Source organism: Rhincodon typus, chromosome 36 (assembly GCF_021869965.1).
Source record: "Rhincodon typus isolate 14 chromosome 36, sRhiTyp1.1, whole genome shotgun sequence".
NCBI classification, from domain to species: Eukaryota; Metazoa; Chordata; class Chondrichthyes; order Orectolobiformes; family Rhincodontidae; genus Rhincodon; species Rhincodon typus.
In genome coordinates this window covers 4036978-4047637 of record NC_063367.1, presented here as the reverse complement: position 1 = coordinate 4047637, position 10660 = coordinate 4036978, and positions in this window count along the sequence as shown.

Genomic DNA, 10660 nt, shown 5'->3' with positions numbered 1-10660 from the left:
CCAATTTACCCAGTCTCTCAACATTGGACAAGCATGTCATCTCAAGGACAAATCTGGTGAACATTTGTTGTAATGCCTCCAATGCAAGTATATCTTTCCATAAATATGGAGACCAAAACTGAACAGGGTATTCCAGGTGTACTCTCACCAATGACCCTACAATTGCAGCAGATCTTTTTATTCTTGCACTCCAATAGATAAATATCAACATGCTTAGTGCTTTCTGAATTGTTCAGTGTACCTGCATGCTAATGTTCTGTGTTCCTTGTATGAGCATCCCCCAGTTTCTCTGAACTGTGGCTTTAAGAAGTGTGTTTTGTCCTGGTTTCTTTTAGAGAGCGATTGGGGGACAGGTGCCGAGCAGTCAATGAGAAGATAAACAACTTGTGAAGTCTTGGGTTTTTTTGGAACAATAGAAGCAGTCCAAAGAGGTGTGGTCAAGCTCCTATCCACAGAACCTAGATCTTTAGTTTAGCTTTCAGCAGACGCTGTTGTGGTTGTAAAAAGGCTGCCACATCTCTCTTTGCTATAGTTGAAAGCTGGTGTTCTCTCTCTATCTCAAAATTGTCTTTTGATGTTCTCCCTGCCTGGATTTGAGAACTGCATGTGAGACAATCTGCTCTCTGAATTTATCTCTGGTGAAAATTTATGGGGCTTCATGGTGCTTATGAGATGTTACTAGAGTAGAACAGTTTATTAGTAATAGTTACTGTATCTATTATTTTGTTAAGCATTCCAATATAGTAACAGCTAAGCCAACTCTTCGTTATTCTTTCTTTTGTTGTATTTTAACTACAGTGTAAGAATAAATTCTGTTTCACATAATGTTGAGTAGTTTGACCAATCAAATTGCATCTGAAACACAGCACCTTACATTTATCTTTAAAATAAGAAAAAGTTTGAATCTAGGCTACCTCCTTAATATATCTTGATCTTGTCCATAATAACGACGACAACAATATCTAAAAGTTTCACACCTTTTAAAAGACATTCTTCTTTTGTATTCTTGTGCCACAAATAAATAACTCCACACTTTCTCACTTTACACTCCTGCTCACTCATTTAACCTATCTCTTTTTGCAGCCTCTTAATATTCTCTTCACAGCTTACCTAGAATCCACCTAGGTTGTATTGTTTAGAAACTTAGACATTTTGCTCTTTGTCTCTACAGCTAGGTCATTAATTGAGTTTGTAAATATTTGCTGCCTTAGTATTGAACCTTGTGGCAATCCTCTCGTCACAGCCTGACAACTTGAAAAAGGCCCTGTTTATCCCTACCCTCTGCTTCCGGTCAGTTAGCCAGTCCTCCATCTATGCTAATATATCACCCCCAACCTCTTCAGCATAAATTATAGCACCTTAGGAAATCCAGCTCCACCACATCTACTGACTCCCTTTTATTGAACCAAAGATATTGTCAAACTGGATTTTTTTATTTTCTTGTTCTGATTGTAATATGCTTTTCTAGGTACTCTGATAAGATTTCCTTAATAGATTCCAGCACCTTACTGCTGTCAGGCTAACTTGTCTGTAGTTTCCCATTTGCTATCTCCCTCCTTTAATGAAAGCACTGTTATATTTGCTAACTTCCAATCTGCTGGGACATTCCAGAGTCTATTGAGTTTTGGAAAATCAAAGCCACTGTAGATACAATCTCTGCAGCAATGTCTTTTAGAAGTCTAGGTTGTGAGACATCAGATCCTGGGGATCTGTCAGATTTTAGTCCCTTGAGATTCTCCAGTGCCTTTTCTTTGCTGATATTGGTTACCTTAGTTTCCTCACTCTTCCCAGTCTCTATTTTTGGTTTCTAATGTGTGCCTTCTACTGTGAATTCAGATACAAAACATTTCTTTACTGTCTTTGCTATTTCCTCATTTTCCTGTAATTTCTTCTGTAACTGCTTCTAAGGGATCAATGTTTATTTTAGTTGCTTTCTTCCTTTTTAGATATTTCAAAAAACTTTTACGTTCTGGTTTTATATTCTTGATTAGTTTACTCCAATTAAATTTTGATCAACGTTTCTTGACCCTGTTGGTTACTGAAAAAACTCCAAATCTCAGATCTACTTCCATTTGCTTTTTTAAATCTAACACAATTGTGATGATGCTGTCACTTTACAAAGGTTATTTTGTCCTTCCTTAGTTTTTTTGAAAAGAGGTTGTAAAGGCAGAGGTGCCAAAGAATCTAGGGAGTAATAGGTTAACAATGGAAGGGGAGTGGCTAGTCCTCCCAATTCAGGTTTTTTCTGATTTCTGAAGAAGGGTCTAGGCCCGAAACGTCAGCCTTCCTGCTCCTCTGATGCTGCTTGGCCTGCTGTGTTCATCCAGCTCTACACCTTGTTATCTCAGATTCTCCAGCATCTGCAGTTCCTACTATCTCTGAGCTAACTGATCAATGGCTAATGGATAATATGACAATCCCTTCATCGCCAGGATCATTCTTGTAAACTCATCTGGATACCGTACATCCTTGCTTAGATATGGGGCTCAAAACTCCTCACAATTTTCCAAATATGATCTGACCAAAGCTTTATACAGCCTCAACAGTACATCTCTGCACTTGTATTCTCGCCCTCTTGAAATGAATGTTAAAATTGCATTTGCCTTCCTAACTGCCAACTGAACCTGCATGTTAACTTTAACAGAATCCTGAACAAGGAGTCCCAAGTGTCTTTGTGCTTCAGATTTCCCAAGCCTTTCCCCATTTAGAATATAGTCTACATCTCTACTCTTCTTACCAAAATGCATAACCTTATGCTTTAACACATTGTATTCCATCTGCCACTTCTTTGCCCATTTTCCTAGCTTGTCCAAGTCCTTCTGCAGCCTCCCCACTTCCTTAACACTACTTATCTCTCCACTTACCTTTGTATCATCAGCAAACTTCATAATAATGCCCTCCGTTCCTTTGCCCAGATCATTAATGTATAACATGAATAGTTGTGGTCCCAGCACAGACCCCTGTGGAAATCCACGAGTCACCGGCTACCATCTTTTAAAAGACAAACTTAACCCCATCTCTGCCTTCAGCCAGACGGCCAATCCTCTATCCATGCCAGTACCTTGCCCCCAACACCACCGGTTCTTATCTTATTTAGCAGCCTCCTGCGCAGCACCTTATCAAAGGCCTTCTGGAAGTCCAAATAGATCACACCTACTGGCACTCCTTTGTCCAACTTGCTTGTTACCATCTCAAAGAATTCTAACAGATTTATCAGGCATGATCTCCCTCCTCTTGATAAATGCCATGCTGACTCAGCACTATTATACCATGTACTTCCAGGTACATTGCAATCTCATCCTTAATAACAGACTCTAAAATCTTACCAACAACTGAAGTCAGGCTTATCGGCCTACAGCTTCCTGTCACTAAGGTTTGGCAGCTCCCAGTTACTCCCCTGTCTTGGTGGCACATACTGAAGTTCTCGTAGTGGACTGCTATCTTGGAAACATGCGGCACTGCCTTAGTACAGAACTGGAATTGTCATGCATTTTCAACAGCTTTCTAAAGGACTTTTGCTGTTCTTGGCCATTCAGTTCCTGGTGAGATTTGTATTTTTAAGAAGTTGTCTGCAGGTTGGCCAAAGGGGCAGGAAGAAATGATGGAAACAGTTGGAACTAGTGTTCAGAATGGGAAAATAGCATGGAGGAGGATAAGCAGATTGGAGCATTTTTTGACAGAGTCAATTTATGGTTTAAATGAGTTTTTTTTTAAGAAGTGACAAAGAGGATTGATGAAGGCAGAGCAGTGGATGTTGTCTATATGGACTTCAGTAAGGTGTTCAACAAGGTTGTGCATGGTAGACTGGTTAGCAAGGTTAGATCACACAGAATACAGGAATTTGGATACAAAATTGGCTAGAAAGCAGGAGACAGAGTGATGTGTTGGAGGGCTGCTTTTTGGACTGGAGGCCTGTGACCAGCGGTATGCCACAGGGATCAGTGCTGGGTCCAGGACTTTTTGTCATTTATATAAATGATTTAGATATGAATGTAGGAGGTATGGTTAGTAAATTTGCAGATGACACCAAAATTGGTGGTGTAGTGGACAGCGAAGAAGGTTACCTCAGAGTACAACAGGACCTTGATCAGATGGACCGATGGGCTGGGGAGTGGCAGATGGAGGATGAATAGTCAAGGTCTTTTTCCCAGGGTAGGGGAGTCCAAAACTAGAAGCACAGGTTTAAGGTGAGAGGGGAAAGATTTAAAAGGGAACTAAGGGGCAACTTTTTCATGCAGGGGGTGGAATGAACTGCCAGAGGAATTGGTGGAGGCTGGTACAATTACAACATTTAAAAGGCGTCTGGATGGGTATATGAATAGGACGGGTTTAGACGGACGTGACCAAATGTTGGCAGGCGGGACTAGATTAATTTAGGATATCTGGTCGGTGTGGACGAGTTGAAATGAAGGGTCTATTTCCGTTCTGAACATCCCTGCAATTCTAAGATTAGTGAATTTGGAAAACAGAGTCTCATGAATTTATTTCTTGTAGTTAAAGGGGGCAGAATAAGACAGACCGAATGAAAGGGCAAAAGAGAAGGGGAAGCCATGTAGAGAAGGAGGAACACTAAAGATGAGAAAGGGGTGAGAGAAAAAGGAGGAAAAAGATAAGTGTGGGAAAGGGAAGGATATACTGGCATTGGAGTCAGTTCTAACAGACTCATTAAGCTAGTTCCTGGGATGAAGGAGTTGACTTATAATGAATGAGGGCGATTGTACAAAAACATATAATTTTCTGAAATGGCATGACAGGGTAGAATTTGAGAAGATGTTTTCACTAGCTGGGGTGTCTCAAACAAGGGAAATACGGTTACAGATTAAGAGGACACGAATTTAAAACTGAAATGCAAAGGAAATTCTTCTCTTGGAAAGTAGTAGATGTCTGGAATTCTCTACCCCAGATGGCTGTGGAGGCTAGATCACTAAGTTTTTTGAGGAGGTAGATAAGTTTTTGAAATAGCACGTAGTTGAGGCCTGGGGTAGGTCAGCCTTGTTCTTATGAAATGGCAGGACAGGCTCAAGAGGCTGGGTGGCCTACTCAGCTTGTATTTCCTACGTTCTAATATTCTCATAAGAGGAGGAAACCCCAGGCTGAAAGTCAACTCACTTCTGATCCCCACTTTACAGGGAATGCTGACAAAGCTAGCTCCGAGTGTGCCCTACCAACAGGCAACTAACTCCTTTGATTGGACCTAGTCACCAACCCTCCTGAATTGTTGCTGGTTAGTTCTCTCTCTAGTTCTGCTTCTTAGTGAAAATGCAAAACTTTGTGTTATTAATAAGTTTTGTTATTTGGCACGTTTTAACAGCTCATTTGTATTAATTACTCAATTTATTGCTTTTGACAGTTTTTGATGAATTCCACTTTCATTGTTCTGGCCCCTAAAGTTGAAAAAAGTTGAAACGTTGGTCACCACTGATTTAAACTAACCTTTTAAAACTGGTCACAGGTTGTTCCATTATCAGTTCATGTTAGTTTGATTTATGTGTAAACTATTATCCCTTTCTTTTCTCTCAGGACCACAGGAACAGACTGGGTTTTCTTTTCAAATAAGAATTTGGGAGACAGAATATGCAGTTTCTGAGGGCCTTTCTCTTGCGAATAAGGAAAATCAATATCTCATGTATTGTAGGCAGAAAGGCAAACTTCCACATGTACACAGAGCATATAAATTCATTAAGTTTTAAAATATAGGTCCTATGGGAGACCATCTGACCCTGCCCATCTGCATTGCCTGAACAGTTTTAGTGACTTTCTCAACTCTTTACTGCAGAGTTTGGTTTTGTAACACTTGATCAGTTTATTATTGATAAGGAAGTTGGAGTGAAGAGGGTGTAGAGACCAAGTTGAAGAGAAATCCGAGATAGACGCAAGAGCCAGTTATAAGTATTAGGCTGTGCTGGGGAACACGCACATTGTGGGCTCATTTACAGGAGCAGAAAGTCCTCCAAACCACTGTGAAAAGCAGCACTGGAGATCAGCCTAAACCCTCTCAATGTGTCAATTCAGATAATCAAAATGGGGCAGGTAGGAATTGAAAAGAGTTGAGGACTCAGTAGGTGCAGCACTCTGTTAGGGAGCACATATGGCAGGATGTAGGAGGAAGCTGAAGAGAGGGGTCAGATTCCAATCTATCAGAAGACAGGGCAAGAAGTTCAGTGATTTTACATTTGTAGAATTTAGGATGTGTTTATCAGTTTTATTGTTGAGTGACAAGTGTGTGGGAAGGGAGGGAAGTTGGGAAAAGGGCAGGATTTGGACACTTTTTTTGAAGGATGTGACAGATTACGTTTTTGTGAATGGAAAGTTTTCTTTGGCACAACAAAGATTCCAGAGGGAGATGAGAAATTTCCTTATACAGTGAATTGCTATGACCTTGAATGGATAGCTTGAAAAGTTGATGGAAGCAGAGTTAACTATAATTTCAAATGATGTTTGTTCCCTACACAAAAAGAGCATTTTCTGAAGAAGGGTCTAGGCCTGAAACGTCAGCCTTCCTGCTCCTCTGATGCTGCTTGGCCTGCTGTTCATCCAGCTCTACACCTTGTTATCTCTTGGCTAAACATAGCCAGTTTTCAAAGGGATCTAGATAGACACCTGTAAATGAGGTTTGCAGGGCAGTTGCACTAATTGGATAACTTTTTCAGAAGAGCTGGCACAAACAGAATGGACTGAATGGCCTTCCATATGATGTCAACAAATAGGAATGACAGCATGCCATCTCGCTTTCCTACCATCTCCATCTCAGATGCAATGTTTTAATTATAACAAAAGATAGAAGGGAGAATGGATGTTTATTTACATTCCAAATTAAAATCCTGACTTTTGATTGAAGTCTAACATTGCTACACGATGCTTCATATAAATTGAGTTTGATAGACGTAAGCTGACAACCAGTAATGAGCCAGTATTAGTCCCAGAGGACTGACCCCCAAAAGAGTGGAGAGTATAGTGAGTACTGGAGAGCGTAGTGAGAGCAAAATGATTGGCCAGTTATTTGGGTTTGAAATATATCAACTGAAGGATAAATATTCACCAGAATATTGGGGAAGAAGTCTTTTGCTCTTTAAAACTGAATCTACAGCACCACTGTCAATGGCGCACTGAAGCATCTTTCTAGATTTTATGCCAAATTCTCTGAATTGACGCTTGAACATGCGACCTGCTGATTCAGGTGACAAAACCATTCATTAAGTCATTGCTGACACCTTTTACAGGATAAGTGATGAGAATTGCAAGAAAGCAATCAATCAGTTTCATAACACCAATCTGTCAGAAACTTCATAAATACTGTTTGCAGAAACATCCTTGATACATTGACATTGCAGCTTCAGGAGCCAGCTTGAACACAAGAAATTGGAACATAACATCACATGACCCATCTAGCCTGCTCAACCTCTTGATTTGATCATGGTAGACCTTGGGTTTCAACTCCACTTTCCTGTCACTTCCCACGTCCTTCATTCCTGGAGATACCAAAAATCTGTCTATTGCAGCCTTAAATAAGTCATTGTCATGAAGAACATATATAGAATTTAGCAGTTGGTCTGCTGTTGGTACGTTGGAGAAGAGTGAAATGGACACATCCTAAAACTTCAAAACAGTGCCCTAGGATTTCTACCATTCCCCTCAACCAGACCTTGGTTTAACATCTCTCCTGGAGAGCAACACTCCCTGTGCAGGTCACCAAAACCGGACAGGATGCATCATTGGCATCAGAGGAAAGGGAGTGAGTTACAGAGTGCCAGATAATCTTCCAATCCTCCTTAAATACAGGGATGGTGCCAGAAGCCTGGAAGATGGGGAACATACAATCTTCATACAATCAGCCAAAACAGAAAAATTGGCTGGTCTGTAATTGCTAGACCTGGTTAACGATGGTAGTAGAGAAACTTTTAAAACCAATAATCTGGAAGAAAATCAACAGCTGCTTGGACAAGCAGAGACTACAAATAACCAGCTTGGATGTTTTAAGGGCAAGCTTTTGTCTGACTAAGTTTTTTTTTGATGGTGTAACAGCAAGGATGAGTGCACTCCAGTTCACATTACACAGTGGACTTCGAAAAGGTGTCTGATGAAACATCAAACCTTAACTTTATCACCTTGTTGGTGAAATTGTAGCCCATGGGATAAAAGGGTCAGGAATAGCACAGCAAAGAATGGCTAAGGGATAGAAAATACTAATGGCGAATGGATGTTTTCAGACTACAGTGTACTATATAGTACTGTTCCCTATGATTAAATACAAGGATAACTGTTGTTTTTAATATATATTAAAAATTTGGATTTGGGGTTTTGGGCACAATTCCAAAATGTCCAGAAGACAGAAAACACCAGAGTTTAGTGAAAAAAAAATCATGAAGATAGTTTATAGACTTTTAGAAGACATTATCAGGCTGGTCAGATCGAGAAAACACATGGCAGATCAAATTTAGTACAAAAAGATACATTTGATGGAAAGAGCATGACATAATACAAGCCAAAATGTATAATTTTAAAGGAGGCGCAGAGAGATCTGGAATTGTCTGTGCGCAAACCTTTTAGGACGGTAGGACAGGTCAACAGAACTGTTAACCATAGAAGATAGTAAGAACTGCTGATGCTGGAGTTTGAGATAACAAGGTGTGGAGCTGGATGAACACTGCAGGCCAGGCAGCATCAGAGGAGCAGGAAAGCTGACGTTTCGGGTCGGGACCCTTCTTCAGAAAATTCCCAGGTTACAGGATATTTTTTGAGTCATACTTGAAGGTAGGGCCATGTCCCCAACAGCACCCACAAAAAGGGAGGCCCCCACACTTGCCTGACATTATCCAGCAGCATTTACTGTGTTGATTACTCCTTAGTAACTGTCCTTTCTCTGCCATATGTAAAAAAAGCAGCAGGGGCAGGATGTGGCACTTAAGAGGTAGTGGCAGGCCTTCTTCCAGGGTGAGAGATGACAACCAGAGACTATTGCAGCAATGTTAGTGGGAGAGGGGATAACTGATGGCAACAGACCCCGAGACCTAGGACAAGCAAGGACCAGGCCACAGGTAAACGAGGCAGATTGGTTTGCCATGGGGGACAGATCGCAGTCAACAGAGTTGCACTAATAACACATCACCTCCCACTTGCCAATTTTAAAAAAATATTTGTTAATGGGATGAGAGCATCACTGACCAGGCAGCATTTATTGTCCATCCCTAATTGCCCAGAGGGCAGAAGAGTCAACCACATTGCTGTGGGTCTGGAGTCACATGTAGACCAGGTAAGGATGGCAGTTTCCTTCCCTAAGGGATATTAGTGAACTAGACAGGTTTTTCCGACAATGCATTCATGGTCACCATTAGATTCTTCATTCCAGATATTTTATTGAATTCAAATTTCACCATCTGCCATGGCAGGATTTGAACCTGGGTCCCCAGAACATTATCTGGGTCTCTGGATTAACAGTCCAGCGATAATACCACTAGGCCATCGTCTCCCCAGTGTCAGGTCCTTTGATCAGCCACAAAGTGCCTTTGAGTGAAAAATTATCACCTCGGTCCTGGGAGCAACTCCCAAAATGATTTGTTTTTCCCAGCTTCCTGAATGGCAAGTACTTTCCAATGGCAAGCTGAGGCCCTTAAGTCAGCACTACTTATCTATTGAGGACTTCAATTAGCTCTGGGGCAACACAGCCATCTATAAGCCTTCCCACTCAGCACTTAATAGGGATATAAGCAGAGATGTGGGAAGATAGAATCCCCACATCCCTTCCTATATACCCAGCTCAGGAGAGGGCTTTAAAATCCATCCAAAACAGTACATCCTCTGTAGATTACATCAGGTCAATTGTGAGCTTTAAGTTAGCCTTCTCAGTATTTCTCACCACTTTGTTACTTTGCTGCACTACCCCTGCTCAAGGGATTACTGTATAACCAAGAGCCAATCCAATCTTGTAGCAGAGAATCCAGAAGATCCTTTTCTCATCTCCTTCCCTTTGCTAATTTAAAGGTGACAAATTTGGCTTGCAAACCTGCTCCGCAGTAGTAATTAGATAAGTGACAAAGAGGTGCACAAACACTGTGATTCATCCAGTTTTACTATGAGAATTTTTTGATCTATTAAAAAGCAGGTCACAAGACTGGTGGATAGTACAATCAATCATACTCAGCACAGTGCTGAACACTTTCAGAAAAGCGATAAATCAACTTTGAGAAGCAATGGCCTGGGATAAAGCAGGCACAAAATAAAAACACAGGATTTCCAGCACAACCAATTATTACATTTCCATAGGGATATTTCAGAGGACATTTGTTCAAGAGGAGACATTAAACCTCAGATTCAGCAACCCATCAGCAACATTTCTCTTTTGAAAATGATGGTTCATCTCCAACCTTCCTATGAGCCTACGAACAGCCAAGAGCATACAGGGAGAAGTGAACTGCATACATCACTGGAGGGAATGCAGACACAGCAATGTTGATTGGAAGCTGTATAAAGCTGCACATGTGCCTGGCAGGCAACTAAAGATTTGTCAGAATGAGTTGGTTCAATGGCAGCACACCTTCAAATGAATTCTGCTTTTCCGGATCTGCATAGTTTTACCCAAATGGACAATGTGTCAAAGAGTCAACCTCTGCCTGTGTTTCCAACACCTCTGACAAGATTTGCTCATGTTCCTGTGTACTGGAAT